This window comes from Schistocerca serialis, chromosome 2 (genome assembly GCF_023864345.2).
Source record: "Schistocerca serialis cubense isolate TAMUIC-IGC-003099 chromosome 2, iqSchSeri2.2, whole genome shotgun sequence".
Taxonomy (NCBI): Eukaryota; Metazoa; Arthropoda; class Insecta; order Orthoptera; family Acrididae; genus Schistocerca; species Schistocerca serialis.
The window spans coordinates 509,681,992-509,704,209 of record NC_064639.1 but is presented as its reverse complement, the minus strand read 5'-3'; the positions used below and the strand labels follow the sequence as shown (position 1 = coordinate 509,704,209).

At 42.7% G+C, this 22,218-nt stretch overlaps 1 long non-coding RNA gene across 1 annotated transcript in view; it reads right to left on the bottom strand.

Annotated features, from left to right (window-relative positions):
* Positions 1–22,218, bottom strand: part of LOC126457479 (uncharacterized) — a 42,736-nt gene that overhangs the window by 1,581 nt on the left and 18,937 nt on the right. The window contains exon 3 of the long non-coding RNA XR_007585475.1: positions 19,423–19,591. This is a non-coding gene — a long non-coding RNA (uncharacterized LOC126457479). The remainder of the gene's footprint in view (positions 1–19,422; positions 19,592–22,218) is intronic.

The following is a 22,218-nucleotide window of genomic DNA, read 5'->3' as shown; positions in this document are numbered from 1 at the left end:
AAGTATTCTGTCTCCCGTTCTTTGGGGCGCTAAGTGAATCTTTTTAGCAGATTTCGTAGAACTTGGATGCACAATGAGTTCTGAAGCCTACTGCGAGACATTAACAAATCTGAGAAGAGCAGTTCAAAACTAGCAATGCGATCTCTCTAACTGCAGTGCGATATTTTTACATGACAGTGCTCGGCAACGCTCTTACCTACAAACACACGAAATGTCACGTCAATTCGAATGGGACTTAAAAGTGACTGCACTACGAGGGACGTTGCAAAAGTAATAGAAAAAAAATTTTTTTTTGAAAGCTGGTTTGCTTTATTCAGGATTTCAATACACCATGTTATTCCCTACTATTTTGATTACAAAACCCTAATTTTCAGTATTATCTCCGTTCGATGACACAGCTCTACGGCACTTTACTGGGAGTTCCTGTATGCCCGCATGGTATCACTCCACTGGTCGACGTCGGAGCCAACGCCTTGTGCATCAGTGAGCTGCACATCATCCACGACTGCCTCCCGCGGAGGAGATGTAATGAAATTATAGAAACTTGCTTAACACCGACGATTGTTAACTCATCATCGTTACCAAAAGCAAGAAAGCCATATGTATTCCAACTCCACTGTCTTTTCCACATTTCAGGAAACTTATAAACGTCATCTCAGGATTCACACAATCACTGAATACATGTTTCACTTCATATCGATTCTGTCGGAAAAACCAGCTACACTAACATTTTTACTAATCAGCACGTCTGACATAAATGAGAACTGTCTGCAGTATAAAGAAACTCTCAGAAAAGCTGTCACATGATCTTGATTATCACGAGCAATGTCTTTGGAAATGATCTGCGAAAGATGCAGTTCTTCATGCGCTCGTATTACTTTTTCTTTCTCAGAAAATATTAAGTACCCAGTGTCATTAAAGAGTTCAAGAACACATTCCGGGAATTCGTGCTTTTATTGTTCCAGAAATTTGGAGAAGACGCAGATATTCTTAAATTTCATTCTCATATTCATGAATTAGAAGATTAATAAACACATTTGTACTCCTAGAGTTCGAGGGACTGGATGTTATGCATCTAATTTTATTAGGGAATAGAACACCATGTTTAAGATTTTGTGGTAGGTGGTTGAAGTGCGTATTTCGTGAATTACATCTTCAAACTCAGTAATGAGTCTTTTTATGTTACACTCACTAATATAGGAATATTCTTTAGACAAAAAAACAGATGTCACTAGTTATTGCATAAACAGGGAACAATTGTAGCCTCAGTAGGAAGAAGAAGCAAGATGAATATCTCCTTGATTATGTTATTAACAGCTCCGTAACCACACGAAAAATTCAGACAAAATGTTTACAAAAGTTCAAAGTGGTCTGGATAGAAAGTTATAAAGGTTCCTCGTAATTTTTCGCTTCACAAGTGACTGCAAAATCAAAATCAACAGAGAGAGAGAGAATCTGGGCACAGATTCAGAGGGTAGCAGTATGCACATATGCAGATGGCAGTATTATCACGTACACAATGTATGAAAGGTAGTGCATGCTCGGAGCTGTCATTTGTACTCAGGTGAGTCATGCCAAAAGAATCTGACCGCGCGACGGAAATTAACTGACTTTGAACGAAGAATGGTAGTTAGGGCTAGACGTATGGGGCATTCTGTTTCCCAAATCGTTAGGAAATTCTGTATTCCAAGATCCACATTGTCAAGAGAGTGCCAATAATACCAAATGTCAGGCATTGCCTCTCACCACGGACAACGAAGTGGACGACGGCCTCAGACCGAGAGCAGCGGCGTTTGCGTAGAGTTGTCAGTGCTAACACACAAGCAACACTGCGTGAAATAACCGCAAATATCAATGTGGAATGAACGACGAACATATCCGTAGGGGCAGTGCAGTCGACGCGAACGCTTTTACTGTACGACATCGCCCACAGCGACTCTCCTGGGCTCGTGAGCATATCGGTTGGACCCTAGAAGACTAGAAAACTATGACCTGGTCAGATGAGTCCCTATTTCAGTTGGTGGCAGGAATCGAGTGTGCCGCAGGCCCTACAAAGCCATGGACACAAGTTGTCAACAAGCCACTGTGCACGTTGCTGGTGGTTCCATAAAGGTGTGGATTGTTATTACGTGTAATAAACTCGATCCTCTGGTCCAATTGAAACGATCGCTGACTGATAATGGTTATGTTCGGCTACAAGGAGACCATTTTGTAGCCTTTAACGGACTGCATGTTCCCAAACAACGATGGGATTTTTATGGATGACAATGCGCTATGTCACCAGTCCATAATTGTTCGCGATTGGTTTGAAGAACATTTTGGATAACTCGCTAGAATGATTTGACCACCTACATCGCCCGACATGAATCCCATAGAACATTTATGGGACTTAATCGAGATCAGTTGGTGTACATCGTCCTGCGCTGGCAACATTTTTGCGATTAAGGACGATAAAAAAGGCAGCATGGCTCAATATTTCTGCAGGGGACTTCCAACGACTTGCTGAGCCAAGCCATGTCGAGTTGCTGCACTGTTTCGGGCGAATGAAGGTCACGACCCGATATTAGGAGGTATCCCGTGATTTTTGTCACCTCATTGTGTAACACCTGCTCCAAACCCAGGTGAAATAAAGCCCCTCATTCCAATATTCGTTTTTTTAGTAGCTCTTGGGGAATTAGTTGAAGGTATAGCATGGGTTGCTAAAGTAGTTAATGATACAAGAAGTGGTGAGAAATTACTAGCTGAATTGCAAAAACAGCATAATACAATTGAGAAAGACCGTATTTAGAACCATTTTAAATAAACGTGTTTTGTCCGTACTTGGCGAACTCCTCAAACAGTCTTCCAATAATAGTGCTCACTAACATTTTTGTAACACTGACTTAGATCACTACACCAAAAAACTGAAAATACTTCATTATGGAGTGTGTTTTTGAGAGACACTATACCCAAAAGCCTAAATGATATGAGAGTGCGATTGTTAACTTCCAAACAACAACAACATCGTAACTCGGCCATTTGCCACCCTCTTGGCAAATAAAAAGGTATTTGAAAACTGCGTAATAAAACATAATAACAATATACAAGGAACTATCAGCCTCGATTGCGGAAATGATAATTTCTTATATATTAGATTATCACGATTGCTGACTGGGCTGCAATGTTGAAAGTACAATAATAACAATACCTTTCAGCCAAACCAGTAGTCAAAGGTATGGTCATCTATCTTAAATGATTACGAATTCCGGATAAATTAGCGATCTTCTGAGACACGATTACAGTTTAACTGCGGGTATTGAATGCGTTATTGCTTTAAGCCTTGCAGGTAAAAGACACTTTAACTGCTGCCCTTAGTCCTTTGCTAACTTTATCATAGTATGCAAACGAAATTGCCTTACTGGTCCTTTGTACTTACAGTTCCATGCCAGACTTCTACAATTTCTACTGATACAACAGGACGCATACTTGAGCGCAATACTATGGAAATAAAAGAGGACGTAGATAAAGATGAAATGGGAGATATGTTACTGCGTTACGAGTTCGACAGACCTCTGAAATACCTGAGTCAAAACAAGGCCCCGGGAGTAAACAACATTCCATTGGGAGAGCCAGCCCTGACAAAACTCTAACATCCGGTGAGCAAGATGTATAAGACAGGCGAAATGCCCTCAGACTTCAAGAAGAATATAATAATTCCAATCCCAAAGAAAACAGGTGTTGACAGATTTGAAAATTACCGAACTATCAGTTTAATAAGTCACGGATGCAAAATACTAATACGAATTCTTTACAGAACTCGGGGAAGATCAGTTCAGATGGTGGAACACGTGAGGCAATACTGACTGACCCTACGACTTATCTTAGCAGATAGATTAAGGAAAGGCAAGCCTACGTTTACTAGCATTTGTAGACATAGAGAAAGCTTTTGACTATGTTAACTGGAATACTCTCTTTCAAACTCTGAAAGTGGCAGGGGTCAAAACAGGGAACTAAAGGGTATTAACAATGTGTGCATACACGAGACAGCAGTAGAGTGGCAGGAAAGGGAAGCACTGGTTGAGAAGGGATTTATACAGGGTTGTAGCCTATCCCCGGTGGTATTCAATCTGTATATTGAGCGAGCAGTAAAGGAAACAAAAGATAAATTTGGAATAGGAATTAAAATCCGTAGAGAAGAAATAAAAGCTTTGAGGTTTGCCGATGACATTGTAATTCTGTCAGAGACAGCAAAGGACGTAGAAGAGCAGTTGAACGGAATGGACAATGTCTTCAAAGGACATAAGATGAACATCAACAAAAGCAAAACGAGGATAATGGAATGTAGTCGAATTAAACCAGGTGATGCTGAGGTTATTAGATTATGAAATGAGACACTTAAAGTACTAGGTGAGTTTTGCTATTTGGGAAGCAAAATAAATTATGACAGTCGAAGTATAGAGGATATAAAATGTAGACTGGCTATGGAAAGGAAAGCATTTCTGAAGAAGAGAAATTTGTTAACATCAAATATTGCTTGAAGCGTCAGGAAGTCTTTGCTGAAAGTGTTTGTATGGAGTGTAGCCACGTATGGAAGTGAAGCATGGATGATAAACAGCGTAGAAAAATGGTTCAAATGGCTCTGAGCACTATGGGACTTAACTTCTGAGGTTATCAGTCCCCTAGAACTTAGAACTACTTAAACCTAACTAACCTAAGGACATCACACACATCCATGCCCGAGGCAGGATTCGAACCTGCGACCGTAGCGGTCGCGCGGTCCCAGAATGTAGCGCCTAGAACGCCGGCCAGCGTAGAAAAGAAGAGAATAGAAGCTTTCAAAATTGTGGTGCTACAGAAGATTGCTGAAGATTAGAGGGATAGATCACGTAACTAATGAGGAGGTACTAATAGAATCTGGGAGAAGAGGGATTTGTGGCACAGCTTGACTAGAAGAAATGATATGTTGGTGGGACACGTTCTCAGGCATCATGAGATCACTTACTTAGTACTGGAGGGAAGCATGGAGGTAAGACACACTAAGCATATTCAGAAGGATGTAGGTTGTAGTAGTTATTCGGAAGAGGCTTGCACAGGATAGAGTAACATGGAGAGCTGCATCAAACCATTATCAGTACTGAAGACCACAACAACAACAGCCCGATTAAAATTAGTTGATAGGCGACATCTGCCACTTCTCGCTAAAGTGGTTCAACGTCGGCTGCCAGCTACCGCTCGGTTGCAGGTCACACACAAACACGGCCCGTCAGTTCACAAATGCTGTTAATACATAATGCGAAGCAATATTGGAAGTGGCCGCAGCCTGGTATGACGGAAATCTGTGATTGTGTGTAGAGACCTGATTTTAAGTGACAAATGACTGAACTGCGGGATACGACGCGTTTTGTCACCCTGAATTCAAACTTATGCCCTAACCTAACTACAACCTCGTGATGTGCAATGTATCCGAGATAACGGCGGGCAGTAGTCTGCGGCACCACTAAAATCACCATCACCCTCTTCCCAGCGATTAAAGTTAACCTCTACGAGCAAATTCAGCGACGTACACTTTCGGTATTCTGATCCTTAACAGCCACGTCTTTGAGACGTAAGTTATAATCAATTCCGAGTCCCCTCAAGCCACGTATCAGCTGGTATCCTTCCTGCCGATACTATAATTGATTGTCATCAACAACCAGAATAGGTTTGTCGAATTCTGTGACCTACTGGTTACGTACTGGGTGGCACAGAAGTGTCCTGCTAGATTCATTTGAATTTACATGTCATTACGATTGAATAATCTTTGTGATTTTCAATTAAGGTTAGAAAGAAGATTATCAATTTATGGTTTTGAGTCCAGTCAGTCAATCATCCATGAAATTGCATCTAATCTCGTCTTTCATGTTGTGATTTATGTGTCCTAGCCACTCTCTCACGTTATCTGAAATAGGTAGTTTACCTATTCCACGCCTGCACAAACCTATTGGTTCTGAGTTGAAGAAGTCGTCAAACCAGGTCTGAAGTGTATTTTCGTCCGGAATCGAATTTTCTTGACGGCTGTTCGATAACAAGCCAGAAAGGTAAACATTTAATGGTATAAGATCAGGATAATAAGCGAGTGACGGACACCTCCCAAAACAACCTCTTGGATAGTATTTGGTTGTGAAATCAGCGGAGTGTGTCACCATGCAGTAGCAACATGCTATGCAGTTTTGTCTGACTTGTTTCTTTCATTACGACCGAAAAGTGTCTCAGTTGATGGCAACAAATATCAGCTGTGATGGGCACACGCCTGGGAAGGCGTTCCTTGTGCAAAAGACCCGTTCCGAACCAACAGATACAAAATACGCTTGTCCGCAGCCCGTGGTCGTGCGGTAGCGTTCTCGCTTCCCACGCCCGAGTTCCCGGCTTCGATTCCCGGCGGGGTCAGGGATTTTCTCTGCCTCGTGATGACTGGGTGTTGTATTATATCCTTAGGTTAGTTAGGTTTAAGTAGTTCTAAGTACTTGGGGACTGACGACCACGGATGTTAAGTCCCATAGTGCTCAGAGCCATTTGAACCAAAATACGTTTACGCTGACCTTTGCTCGATTGTATGTGTCTTGCTACGGCTCAGCCGTTAATTTTTTTTAAAGAAATTGTTGCTTTGAATTAGACTTTCGAGCCTTGCCTACTTAATGCAACTGTCGCACGACGCTTTAATGGTCGCAGTTCATCACATGCAGTTCGTAACGTATGTCTGCTATCGAGACCTCCTGAATGTGAAAACTTATTCACGCCAGAACGATCTCTCTTGAAGCTAGAAAATCCTTTTCTGGCCTTTTTTGTCCAGAGGCATTCATCCAACACACACCACAAACGCACTTAACTGTCTCTGTGGCCTTCTCCCCCTATTAAATTCAAAGCGAATATTATCTGGCAAATGTTGGAACGTTTTCCACCTGCGAGTCTATTTTTAGAATTGTTGAAAAAGTTTATATGTTTCAGACATGCAAAATACAATACGTAACTGCAAGTAGGCACGAGAAGTTCAAATAAGAAAATGACAGTTGATTAGTACGCTGCTGTTTTCACCTGGCAGAGGGTGCCTTGGTGCTAGGCTGCGGGTGGAGTACGGCCGGTAGCCGGTAGCCGGTAGCCGGCGGTCGCTCTAGGGCGAGGAAACTCTCGAGCATAAACTGTCCTGATCTTGACGCTGTCACGAGCTGACGGAATAATTTCTGGAAGTTATTGCTATTGCAGGTGGGTTAGAAAGTAAACGAATTGTCTTTGAGCTTCAATCAGACTGATAACATTAGCAGACAACTGAAACGCGATTTAAAAATATAACTTATTGAATGGACTCAATTTCGAGAATTCATACTCACATTCCACTAGACTTACCAAAGGCCGTGTGCAACTACAGCACGATGGCAGCTCGCGAAAAGTGATAAAACTCATCCTGCATATACTTCCGCATCCTACAGTGTCGCTCCCACTGTGTTGCCAGATCGTGCATATGACCGGCCTTAGAATCCTGAAGGGCAGCCGGTCACATTGGCCGCCTTACGTGAACGATTCCGGATTAGTATCTGTGACAGCCATCTGGCTGCCGCGTTTTATGTCTAACAAGGAACCCCTTAAGTGAGAGGTCGCAAAAGGCCAGTGATGTTTGACATTCGACGCCCACATATTAGCTACCATGGAACCAAAATATTTTCTGCCTATGGCAAAAGCCCGCGGGGCTGAATACGTCCTATGGTGAGCACAGTTTGAGACTACGGAGTGTAGCTGAACTGCTCATTCGACGATTTAACTCAGAGCACTGGCAGTGGTGTTCATACGAAGCAATGGCAAAGACAAACGAAGCAACCGTTGCCTTATATGTATAACAACGGTTGCTGAAGTTGACATCAGAAAGAAAGCCTAGAAATTTCGCAGAGTGATAAATAAGTGTCAGGTGGAGTATTAGCGTTTCTGCGAGAAGAATCAGTGGAATGTGTGGTGTCGTATGTGATCGACCATGCAGAAATGTACAAGAGGAGCACAACGATGAGGGTACATGCTTAACACGTAAAAGTGATGCTGAAACAGGTGTCGAGTCATGTAGTTCATCATCCTTGTGAGACAGGGAGTCACAAATCTCGTCTCCTGGGAGAGGTAGTGAAGGACAGTCTTTGTCCAAGAAGCGGGTACTAAATGTAGTTACTTACATGAAAGTTCATCCGCAGTATAATAAAAGAAATTATGAACAGATTTCGAATAAGTTCGTAGAAAAATGACCGTGCAGTGCATAAGAAAAACTGCAAATATGCAAGAGAGGACACGGTGCACTTTTTTAAAAAAACTGGCGTTTGCGCGTTTCAAGGATGCTCGATAAAGTTAACAAGATGTGCATGTTAGTGACCTACTAAGTTATGCACATCAAACTGAGCGCAACATAGATTACATTGAAATTACAATAAAATGAATACCCCCAAGCTGCATACAGGCGTTGATATACGTCAAGGGGGACAGTTGAAAATGAGTGCCCCGATCGGGACTCGAACCCAGGATCTAATGCTTACATGGCAGACGCTCTATCGATCTGAGCCACCGAGGACACAGACGATACTGCGACTGCAGGGACTTATCTCTGCCACGCCTCCCATGAGACCCACATTCCCAACGTATTGTCCCGCACTATATTCATTGTGCCCCTGCCCATCTTACTCATTACTCGCGGCTTTTTTGCCGATTCCCGTGAGTTCGGGTACTGTTTGTACATCCACACAGAAGAAGGTGGTCAAATGGCCGGTGTGCCTTAACTATATATATATATATATATATATATATATATATATATATATATATATATATATAACATATTACAGTGGCTTCAAGGGAAGTAGTGGATGGTGGCAAACTTCAAACAGTGCTACAGAATTGGAAGACGCAAGATAACGAAATTTCAAACAAATCGTCAATTTGACGGTGCACAGAAAACTGCGGAACGACCAGAAGAAGAGACAAACGAACTTATCCCATCGTTCAGTAAGTAATTTGTTTCCAACTCTGACCAGTCGGGATTTGAAGAGGAAATGCATATGAAAGGAACGCAGGACCAAGAGAGTATTATCAACATCAACTAACATCAGTGCCCTAACGCATTCGTATACAATTAAACTGACTGTTAATCTTGGTAGTAAATTGGCTGGAAAGCTATTTATTGTGCTGTGATAAAGTGGAGGTACTGTGCCCGTGCAGTTCTGTCTCGTGTGCTTGTTCTTGCAAGGGCAGAAGGAAATATTTACATCGCAGCAGTAAGAGTGGGAAAATGGGCGTAAGAGTACAGCAACTATGGTATGAGCGCTGTTTTTAGCCAATAGCTGGTCAAAATAACTTGCTTTTGGTTAATTCCTCGTCTATGTATAAAACTCATACTGCTTTAGAGCAAATTATCCCTCCCGAAAAGTTTTGCATTGCAATTCATACCACCAGGAATCACTGGACAAATGCATCCTCTAGATGTTTGTTCTCTCCGTGCCTATAAAACATTATCTCACAATCCGTAGGTACGCCTTTTAGTCAGTTTCATGATAAGCTCCACGACAGACTCTTTCGCGTTTGATTGCAGGCCATCACATTCCATCAGTTCTCATTATCCCGTTACACCAATATGATGCTATATGTATCCTTTAGGAGTGGATACCTAGTTGAACCTCCTGCACGGTTTCTAACTCCCAGGGAGGTCGCTTTCGACATTGATGGTGCGAACCATTGTGATCTCCGCTGTGCGCCATTTTTCACTCGGTGTTCATGATGCAAGTTAAAGATTTGCTTTTACCATCTTTTTAATGTTAACGTTGTTCAATTTGTGAGATGCAATGCATACATGCCACAGAACGTTGATCCCTGCGTCTCCCGGACATCCGTTTTTTGTCGCCCTCCTGATGAACATGGCGAGGCATTACCAGCTAATATTCTTCCTGTCATAATTATTAATACAACGCTTTCAAATGATCCTTACTAAAGGCTAAACTTGCGACCTCGCACTCAGTGGGTTCCTTGTAAGATTGCACGTAGGTCGTACTCACAGACAGTTTTCCGTCGCATTACCTGGTACGAAACATTCAACCGTGACATTGCTCTCACACACATCATAATGTTGCAGGCTGGGGTATGGAAATTGAACTACCGACGTCCTTGGTGTGAATACGTCCAACATTACTCGGAAATAGCAATTCAATAAGTATGTATAATGCGGTCTCCTCGAAAATAATTGGTGTCACGATCGGTAGAATTTTATGACAAGACATTTGCCAATTCATTAAGATACAAGATAAATGCTTAAATCATATTTGAAATTAAGTGGAGAATTAACACAGAGGTGTTATTTTAAGACTTTTGCAATAAGTTTGGTACAATTATCTATGTTTACTGAGTTGGTAAAGTAATGGATGAAATGGATGTAACGGAGGTTTTGGTAACCAAAAAGAGAGCATTTTCCACACATGGAGAGCACGATATATCATATACAGTTGCTTGAAAAAACAGTATGAATCCCGAATCTAGCTGAAATGGGTTTTATATAGTTTTTTGTGATGAAAGTCCCAAGAAACACTAGCTTCATGTAATGATTACTTTTTTTTCCTATTGCATACCACAGTGCTTTGATACAAATTCATGTCAACGTTACAACTGTTCGGCCCACTTACACCTTCTGGATAGACACTTGAACAATTACACTGCGTTTCGTAGCTAGAATAAGAGAAACTGCATGTTTCTGAAGTCATTACAAAAATGGCTCTGAGCACTATGGGACTCAACATCTTAGGTCATAAGTCCCCTAGAACTTAGAACTACTTAAACCTAACTAACCTAAGGACATCACACACACCCATGCCCGAGGCAGGAAGCTACCAATCTCACTCTCAGAGAGTTTTGGAAATACCACTTCAACATCTCCGCCTGCGTGAAGATGATCGAAAAGTCATGGGAAGGGGTTACCAAGAGAACTCTCGTTTCTGCTTGGAAGAAGAACTGGCTGGAGTGCATCGTCGAATGTGACTCTGAGGCATTTGAGTCGTTACCCGTGGAGCTTGTAGTCAACGAGATTATGTCTTTGGCCAACAGCATGGGACTAGAAGTGGAAAACAATAATATCGATGAGCTTGTGAGCTTGTGGAATATCACAGCCACCGAAGAACATATGGAGTTCCAGTGGAGTTCCCAGCAAGAAGTTGTGGAGACGAGCCCTGCAGGGTATGAGGAGGGGGCGGTAAAAGCAAAGCAGACATCTTCTGGCGCAGTAAGAGCAATGCCGAAAGCAGGGGAATAGGTTGCATCGTACATTGAAAATCATCACCCCAATAAAGCAGTGCCTCTATGCGCTACAAATTTATTTGACGATAATGCTGTGTCGCATTTTCGTCAAGAGTTGAAGCGTCGGCAGAAACAAATAACTATAGATAGCTTCCTAGTAAAAAAGAATTAGTTATGTATCGTGTATAATAAAGAACATAATACTGTGTGTATAATTTTCTTTGAATAATTGTCATGAATAAGATAAAATTTCTAGTACTTTTTCACTATGGAACGCATTCTCGTAATTTATATTAATTTATACGGATTAAATTGTTTCGCTCAATAAGTGTTTCGCACTACGAGTAAGATTCTGGAACGAAGAATGTTCGCTATGATTCTGTAGTTGTTTTATTAAACAGTTAACTAATGAGTCAATGAGATAATTGAAACTACTTATATCTAACAATCTTTTCTTACAGAATAATGAATCACTTCTCAGCGCATTGTGGGTGCTCTCTAGAACTCCTTCTCGGAAAGGAAAGATAACTATCCGAAATAACTATCCGCATTGAGAATGAACAATGATTGCAAAACATGCATCCTCTGCACCATTCCTCTCCGTTGCAACACTTGCTTCACCCATCCCTGCACCACTATTTAAAGTCAACAAGTTAACAATGTTGCGCATTAAATCACTTGATTGCGGAACACTTTACTTCTGAAATAGCAAAAATGGGAAAACTTCAGGCTGACGATGATTTGTGTCTGAGCACTGCCAATGATAATAGAATAATAATAATAATATTATTAATAATATAGCAACAATAATATTTGTAGGAACTACAGCAGCGTAGTAGGCATTACACTGCTATTGTTGTACTGTGCTGTAAATTAGTTTATTTATTGTTGCCGAGAGAATAATGAAACAAATTTGTGATCACTGCGGAAAATTCATATAACACGGGAAAAGCATTATCTTGAGATTCGTAAGCATGTGTGATACGCTTGTCACAATTTTATTGTCATAGACGGTACAAGGTACAAAGAATGTGAGGAAGACAATCACATATTCGTTTCACAAACCGAGGCCTCCGTAACACTGTCATATGCCAGAATTAAATTTCACCCCCCATCGCTCATACGAAACTTCCTGGCAGATTAAAAATGTATCCCCGACTGAGTGTCGAACACGGGACCTTTGCCATTCTCGAGTAAGCGCTCACCAACTCAGCAACCCAAGAACGTCAGACGACGCGTCCACCACTTTACTTCAGACAGTACCTCGTCTGCTACTTTTCTAACTTCATAGCAGCTCTCTCGCAAAACTTGCACCATTAGCACGCCTGGAAAACACAATGCTCCATAGAAATGGCTTAGCCACGATCTCGGGAACATTTCCAGAACGAAATATTCATTCTGCAGCGGAGTGTGCACTGATATAAAACTTCCTGGCAAATTAAAACTGGGTGCCCGACCAAGACTTGAATCCCTGGCATTTGCCTTTCGCGCCCATTGCTCGTCAGCGGAGCTACCCAAAATCTAACCACGACCTGTTGTCACAGTTTCACTTTAGCTCGTAACTCGTCCCGTTCTTTTCAAACTTCAACGAATTTCGCCTTCAAACCATGCACATCTAGCATTTCGGGAAGCAAGGATACTGCAGAAAGATTACTTAACTACAGCCTAGAGGATGTTTCCAGAAAAGAATTTTCACTGTGCAGCGGTGTGTTAGCTGATATGAAATTTCCTGGAGATTAAAACTGTGCACCAGAGTGAGACTGGAACTTGGGACCTTTAATGGTCGCGGTTAGTTGCTCATCTGTTGAGTTATCCCACCACGAATCACGACAGTCCTCACAGCTATACTTCCGACGGTAAACCATCTCCCACATTAAAACTTTCTCAAAATGCCTCCTGCGAAACTTGCAGGACTATTAATTCTGAAAGAAAGGATATTCCAGAGAGATGGGTTAGGCACAGGTTGGGGGCCGGCCTGGGTGGCCGAGCGGTTCTAGGCGCTACAGTCTGGAACCGCGCGACCGCTACGGTCGCAGGTTCCAATCCTGCCTCGGGCACGGGTGTGTGTGATGTCCTTAGGTTAATTAGGTTTAAATAGTTCTAAGTTCTAGGGGACTGATGACCTCAGAAGTTAAGTCCCATAGTGCTCAGAGCCATTTGAACCATTTGAACAGGTTGGGGGATGTTTCCAGAATGAAATTTTCACTCTGCAGCGGACTGTGCGCTGTTATAAAATTTCCTGATAGATTAAAACTTTGTTTCCGACCAAGCCCTGAACAATGGACCTTTGCACTTTGCGGGAAGTGCTCTCCAACTGTGGCAACAAAGCACAACTCATGACCCGTCCTCCGATCATTAGATCAGACAGTAACTTATCTAAATCATTCAACGTAACAAAAGCTGTCCTACAGAACTTTCAGGTCTGTACTCCTGGAAGTAAGGATATTGCAGAGAGATGGCTTCGCCAGAACCTGGGACGTGTTTCCGGAGTGAAATTTTCATTGTGCGGCGGTGTGTGCGCTGATATGGAATCTCCTCGCAGATTTGAACTGTTTCTGGTCCGAGGGACGAACTCGGAATATTTACCTTTGCAGGATATGTGCTCACCAACTGCGCTACCCAGGCGTAACTCACGACCTGTCTTCATAGCTTTAGTTCGGCTAATACCAAACTCCTACCTTCTTAACCTCGCAGACAATCTCCTGCGAAACTTGAAGGACTATCAATCCTGTAAGAAAGAAAATCACTGAGACACGGCTTAGCAACAGTCTGTGGGATGTTTCCAGAGTGAAAATTTTACTCCGCAACAGACTGTGTGCCGATGCTTGACTTCCCGGCAGAGTAGAGCTGTGTGCCGGAGATTCGAACTCGATAACTTAGCCTTTCGTGGGTAAGTGCCCATCCCTGAGGACCCAAGCACGATTATCGACTCGTCCTCAAAGCTTTACTTTCACCAGTGCCTCATCCGTCGAATTTCAAATTTCACAGAAGCTCTCCTTCGACACTTGCAGGACTAGCACTCCTCGAAGAAAGGATATTGCAGAGACCTGGCTTGGGCACAGCGTGGTTGATGCTTCAAGAAGGAGATTTTCGCTCTGCAGCGGAGCGTGCACTGATACGAAACTTATTGGGCGATTGAAAAAGTGTACCGTAACTAGATTCGAATTTGGTACCTTTTTCTTCTGCAGGTAGATACTCATCTGTTGAGTAACCCCACCAAAATTCTCGACAGCCTTCACAGCTTTACCTCTGTCACTACCTCATCTCCTACTTTAAAAATTCCACAGAAGCTCTCCTGCGAAACGTCCGCGAGTAGCACACTTCGAAGAAAGGATATTCGAGAGACATGGGTTAGACACAGCCCGGGGGATGTTTCCAGAATGAAGTTTTCATCCTGCAGCTGACCGTCTGCCGATACGAAACGTCCTGCCAGATTAAAACTGTGTCTAACCAAGATTCGTACAGTGAATTTTTGCCGTTTGCGGGTAAGTGATCACCAATTTCGCTACCCCGTCTTCACAGCTTTATTTCACCCAGTAATTCATAGCCTACCTCCCAAGCTCAATAGAAACTCTCCTGCAAAACTCACAGGGCTTGTATACCTGGAAAAAGGATATTGCAGTCACGTGGCTTAGTCACAGCTTGAAGGATTTTTCCAGTACGAAATCTTCATTGTACGAGAGAGCATGCACTGTTATGAAACTTTCTGGCAGACTGAAATTGTGTGACAGACCAAGACACGAGCATTGGACCTTTGCCGCTTCCCGGGAAGTTTTCACCAACTGAGGTATACAACCACGACTCACGACCCATCCTGTCGTACTTTTCAAACCTCACAGTAGCTCTCTCACGAAACTTGCTGGACTAGCAGTCCAGTTTGGCTCTGAGCACTATGGGACTTAACATCTGTGGTCATCAGTCCCCTAGAACTTAGAATTACTTAAACCTAACTAACCTAAGGACATCACACACATCCATGCCCGAGGCAGGATTGCGAACCTGCGACCGTAGCGGTCACGCGGTTCCAGAATGAAGCGCCTAGAACCGCATGGCCACACCGACCGGCTAGCATTCCAGGAAGTTAGGATACTGCGCATATATAGTTTAGCGACCATCTGTGGAATGTATTCAGAAAGAAATTTTTATTCTGCAGCGGAATGTGCCCCGATAGAAAAAATCTTGGGAGATTAAAACTGTCTGCTGAACCGAGGCCAAACCCGGTGCCATTGCTTTGCTCACCTGTTGTCTTGCCCCTGCACAGCTCGCTATCGTCTTCACAGCTTCACTTTCACCTGCACCTCATCTCCTACCTTCTAAACTTCACAGAAGCTCTTTCGCGATACTGCCAGTTCTAGCAATGATGGGGGAAGGGATACGGCAGACATGGTTCAGCCACAGCCTGGAGGATGCTTCTCGAATACAGCTTTCTCTCTGCAGGGGAGCGTGCGCTGATGTGAAACCTCGGTGAAGATTAAAACTGTTTTGCATACTGAGACTCGAACTCGGGATCTTTGCTGTTCGCGGGTAGTTCCTATACTTTTAAGTTACTCCAGCAGAGCTCATGACTGTCGTCGCAAATCTCTTCCGTTCAGAACCTGATCTACTATTTCCCGCACTCCGCAAAAGCTCTCCTGCGCAACGTGGAGGACTAGAACACTCAGGAGAAAGGTTATTGCAGAGACATGGCTTAACCACAGCCTGGAGACTGGTTCAGCTACTCTGCAACAGAGTATACGCTGATACGAAAGTTTCTGGCAGATTAAAACTGTGTCCCGGACCAAGACAAGTACTCAGGACCTTCGCCATTTGTGGGTAGGCGCTTACCATCTGAGTTACCCAAGCGCGATTCTCGACCCATCGTCACAACTTAACTTCCGCCAGTTCCTCATCTCCTACCTTCGAGACTTGTCTCAGCAATATTCCGTCTTCCAGGGGTGTTTGACACGCAAGTTTAGCAGGAAAATTCTACGAGCTTTGTGAGGTGCGCGATGAGATACTGGTGGAAGAAAATCTGTGAGGACAGTTCAAGAGCTGTGCTGTGCTTCGTGAGCACATGCACGCGAAAGGCAAAAGTCCCGATTTCGAGTCTCCGTCAGGCACACAGCTTTGATCTACGAGGGAGTTTCATATCACATACTCCACTGAAGAGTGAGAATTTCGTTCTGGAAACATCCCCCAGTCTGTGGATAAGTCTTGTCTCTAAAATATCCTTTCTTCCAGGACTGCTAGTCCTTCAAGTTTGGTAGGAGAACTTCTGTGAATTTTTGGAGTTACGAGATGAGGTACTGGCGGAGGTAAAGCTGCGCTGAGAGGCCGTAATTCGTGCTTGGGTAGCTCAGCTGGTGAACACTTGCCCGCGGAAAGCAAAAGTCCCGAGTTCGAGTGTCGGGCTGACACAGAGTCTTAATCGACCAGCAAGTTTCACTGTACCATATATAACTTGAAAAAAAGTAAATATTTAGCAGCTTACGAAGTAAGTATTTTAGTCTTAGGAAATAGTGATAACATTAGCGGTCTTTTAAAAACAGTATTATTTAGTGACTGAAATACAAATTAATCCTACTTGTACCGTTCAGAAAATTTCATTTTACTCCTTAGGAAGTAATTACTACCAAGACTAGAAACTATTGCTCTAGGGGCTTATTGATGGCAGTAACTTTGACGCAATACATCTTCTTAATAGAACAGAGGTTCACAGTGTGTGGAGTAATAACGAATGGTTTTAGTTGTTTTTTTGTAACGAACCTAAATTATTTTTGACGGAGCATTACTATTGCCACCATTTCGTTTTAGGGTTCCGTGTCTGAGTCTGTAAAAACGGAACCCTCTTAGGCCTGCTTTGTTATTCGTTTGTCTGTCTGTCTTTCTGTCTGCCCGTCCGTCCTACTGTTGAAAACCTGTTTCCTCACGAACAGGTAGACTTATTAAGTTTCAATTTACGTCAAACGTCAAGGTGTGTCGTCCCTTGGCGGTGGACAACTTTTAAACTTACATGTCAATTCAGTCAAAAGATACATATTTTGATAATCGGAAACTCGCTCATCAATACCAATAGGGTGCTTCCCGTTGACCTAGAATCATGAAATTTTGCAACTAAAGTAAAAACAATGCGAAAATAGTTAAACTGCGGCTGTATCACATAAAAAAATCTTTTGTCATTAGAATGTACATTGCCTTCATCATCCGTCAAAAGCATAGTAGACGACCATTACTGCATGCAAAAATAAAATGTAAGCTGTGGTCATGTTTTAGTAAGTAAATAAAATATATTTTATTAAATCTTCTGTATGGAGCATCTACTAGGGTTATCTCAGTATCCTGTGGAACCTGGTACTTCAAATCTGGCGGTGCGCACAGTCCGCCACTTCCCTGCACATTCGTCTATCTGAAAGGATTCACGATCTTACAAACGCCCGAAAAGGACTTGGCATGTTATGTGATGTGACTGGTGCCTGTTAGGGTATTTATTTTAGTAAAGCTGTGCTGTATTTCCATATGCTTGGCTGTACAGAAACACCATTCGGAGTGTTCCCGACATGAGCACCGGATCATTCTGCTGCTTACAGTACATTGCGTCAATCACACAGCCCGCATTACACAAGGAACCACGCCACGTAGGCAGAAGAACTGTCATTTGCCAGCACCGTCTACTGCGGCAGCGCTGCATACCCAGACACATGTTCATAGATGTTTTTCCTTCCATTTCCGGTCATGAATCCGTCCCTGCAGTTTGTCGGCATTATTAATGTCCACCCTGTATATATACACTGGTATTAAGTTTGCACAGAACTCTCAGTACACGACTCCTACCCGCATTTGGCCAATTTCTTAAATATAGTAGCATTAAAGCGTGACACTGTAGCAGACGTTACGGCTACTGATACTAAGGTACGTACTATATCTTTCTCACATAGCCGACCCACTACACTCACACTTGTATTTTGTATAACTGGTATATGACAGTAAGATTGAGACACATACGTCAAATATAAATAAATATCTCATTAAAACGCCTTCTCCGAGTTGTAAGTGGTTCCAGCAACAGAATATAAATTGCTTAGTTTTTGCTTCGCAGCACCGAACGGAATAACTGACAGCACAAAATAACTATAACTATACAGTGGCTACCACACTTCTGTAGGTTCTACACTCTATTATTATTATTGTTATTGGTAATGTTCAGGCATAAAGCACTGGCAACATCCCAAGTGAGGTATAATTGTGGGTGGAACAAGTGTCGCTAGGGAGGAGAGCGGTGCAGAGAAGGAATATTTCGTAGCAAGTGGCTACCCTCAATGTGGATAGTTAGCTTTTTGTTTGAGAAAGTGTTGCAGATAGCGCTACCAATGCATTGACATTTTTTCCATCGTACTGTAAAGAGAGAAACATGTTAGGAATCGTCAGTACCAATTGTCTCACTGATTCATTACTTAGTGGTTTAATAAAATAGACACAACAAATACGTATAATTTATCTTTCGTTATTTTAAAAATGAAAGTGCTCAATTAAATAAATTTCTGTTCTTTAGTTAGATACTAATGTTTTTATGGGCTGGTGGTGGGGTGGAGTAATGACCTCAGGAAGGTTCAGAACTATTAGAGAGTATAGCCGTCAGAGATGCATTGCGTTCTCTGCCAACAAGCCAAGACTTTCTTCCGAGGTGTGCTTAGCTGACGTGATTGAGCATTCGAACATAGACCTGTCATGGCAGTAGATACTCTTAACCGTTTTGAGACTGTTGTGACAGACGCAGCAGGCACTGTGAATTCTGTCATCTTTGGAACTCAGTAAGCTTCGATATTGCGATAGGTCAACACAACAGTATAACGATCACAGGACATTTCTGAATATGATGAAGTACAAGGGAAAAGACATACTGTGAATCAGTAAACAATCTAGTACAAGTGATGTGTTCACATCAGTGTGATAATAGTGTTGTGCAGTGTAATATCATTTATGCTACGATTTCCAACACCTGTTACTAAAGGAAGACAGACTCAAAGAAGGTAATGACCACTGTAACGCTGGTGTGTTGGACTGTGTAACGAAAGAACTGCCTACGAATACATTTGTCATCTTGTTATCTGGCGAATTTGGCGTACTTATTGCATACAGTCTACGTTTATGAATAATAATCCGTGTAATACATGTAGATCAACGTACCTGTTACCTATTAAGCGACTTCCAGGACATTGACAATAAACTGCAGGCAGCCTAACGCAATGTCATCTTTGGATTGTTTCGCCATTAATCTGTACCGACCATACGGCAGCTGAGGAAGTTTTTCAAGTTTCAGACCCTCCGGTTTGAAGTTCACCATTTGGTAAGTATCCTGCAAACAGGTGACATGGTCAGACGCATTAATATCTCTGTGTTATATCTCTTTCAGTGATTGTGATGGGAAACAAAATACAACCACCAGACTCTGATGCGAATACTGCTATACACGGACTGTTATTTACAAGTACGAGAAACACTAAAATACATAATATCTAGTAGTCCTCTGAAACAGATGAATGTATACCTCATGAAAGTATCTTATGAGACGGCGCACCCGAAATACATCCAAAATAATTAAATGTATCACGGTTATTGCGAACAATACGTCGCATTTTCTAACGCATGTAAATATTTTTCAAGTTTTATAGCTACCCAGTTATAACAGCAGCTAACCACACCTGACTTGCCTGCTTGTTTACATTAAGTATATTAGATTGAAAGTTTGTAGGAGCTCTTTCCCTGTCAGTGAAATAGTGATCGGCGGCGTTGCTATCTGGGTACTAATTGATCAAAGTCGTTGAAGTCGCTTTCGAAGCAATTCACAAGAAGTTCACTGCTCTCAAACCTTATGAATGGGATAGATAAAGTAAGAAATAATAACCAATCGGTGGATATGAATGATAATACGGGAGCATGTTACCAGAGGCCTCTCAGTCGTGTACAGAAAGGTGGACGTCACATGACGTGAGGTCAGCGTGAATGCTGCGCCAAACAGGGGTGCTACAGAAGAATCCTGAAGATTAGGATTACGTAACTAATATGAAGGTACCGAACAGAACTGGGGAAAAAAGAAATCTGTGGCACAACCTGACGAGAAGATGGGATCGGTTAATAGTACACATTCTGAGACGTCACGTAATCAAAGATTTAGTATTGGATGGAAGTGTCGGGGGTTACAATTGTAGATGAAAACCAAGAGACGGATATTGTAAGCAAATTCCGTGGGATGTAACTTGCAGTGGTTATTCAGAGATGAAGGGGCTAGCACATGATAGCGTAGCATTGAGAGCTACGTCAGACCAGTCTTCGGTCTGAAGACCACAACATCGTATCAGATCGATGAGGAGGCGCATTCTGTGAGAACATTGAGGCTGTTCTAACAAGGGAACATCCCCATCGCACCCCCCTCAGATTTAATTATACGTTGGCACAGTGGATAGGCCTTGAAAAACTGAACACAGATCAATCGAGAAAAGAAGAAGAAGTTGTGTGGAACTATGAAAAAAATTAGTAAAATATACAAACTGAGTAGTCCATGCGAAGATAGGCAACATCAAGGACACTGGGAGTCAAGCAGCGCCGTGGTCCCGTGGTTAGCGAGAGCAGGTACGGAACGAGAGGTCCTGGGTTCAAGTCGTCCGTCGAGTAAAAGGTTTAATTTTTTATTTTCCGTTTATGTGACAAACTCTTAAGTTTTCATCACTTTTTTGGGAGTGATTATCACATCCGCAAGAAAACCTAAATCGGGCAAGGTAGAAGAATCTTTTTACCCATTCGCTAAGTGTACAAATTAGGTGGGTCGACAACATATTCCTGTCATGTGACGCACATGCCGTCACCAGTGTCGTATAGAATATATCAGACGTGTTTTCCCATGGAGGAATCGGTTGACCTATGACCTTGCGATCAAATGTTTTCGGTTCCCATTGGAGAGGCACGTCCTTTCGTCTACTAAACGCACGGTTTTGCGTTGCGGTCGCAAAACACAGACACTAAACTTATTGCAGTGAACAGAGACGTCAATGAACGAACGGACAGATCATAACTTTGCGAAAATAAAGGAAGTAAAATTTTCGGTCGAGGGAAGACTTGAACCCAAGACCTCTCGTTCCGCAGCTACTCACTCTAACCACGCGACCACGACGCACCTAAGCTCACTTTCACCTTGATATTGCTTATCTTGCACATGGGCTACTCAGTTTGTATTTTTACTAATTTTTTTCACGATTCCACACAACTTCTTCTTGTTTTCTCGATTGATCTGTGTTCAGTTTTCCAAGGCCTATCCACTGTGCCAACTTATAACTAAATCTGAGGGGGGTGCGATGGGGAGGTTCCCTTGTAAGCTAGATTATGTTGGGCAGTTCGTCTCTGAACCCAAGGGGGGTTCTTCTTACATAATAACCCCCACGTGCATGTCACACGTACTCTGCTATCCTAGTCACAGCTTTCTGCATGTAGTGTACGCCTGTTCAACTAAGAGGAACGCTACGGATCTGCACCTGATAGCGGACATCGGGAAATTCGCATCCGATAACGTGGCGGAGTCGTCGATGTCTCTGGTTTAGACCTTCCTCTCCGTTCCAACCCAGAGGACTGCGATCGACTCTGTGTACAATGCTAAGATAGTGAGTTTCGTCTGCACGCCGTGTGCGATGCTAGTTGCCTTCACCAATCAATCATCCGCCAAAAGAAGCCGAGGATGACCTCAGAATCCGAGCGGCAGGCGTCGTCAGGGTATAACGTACTGGTTTCTGTTACTTAAGAAGACTCGAGCCACTCACGTTATCTGTGAGTCTTATTTGTAGGCTCGAATCTTCGTCAGCAGTCTGCACCTCGGTACAGTGTCAAATGCTTACAGAAAATTTAGGATTATGAACTCTGCTGCTTTCCCTTCATCCGTGGTTCGCAGGATACCATGTTAGAAAGAGACAAGTTGATTTTTGCACCAGTGCTGAG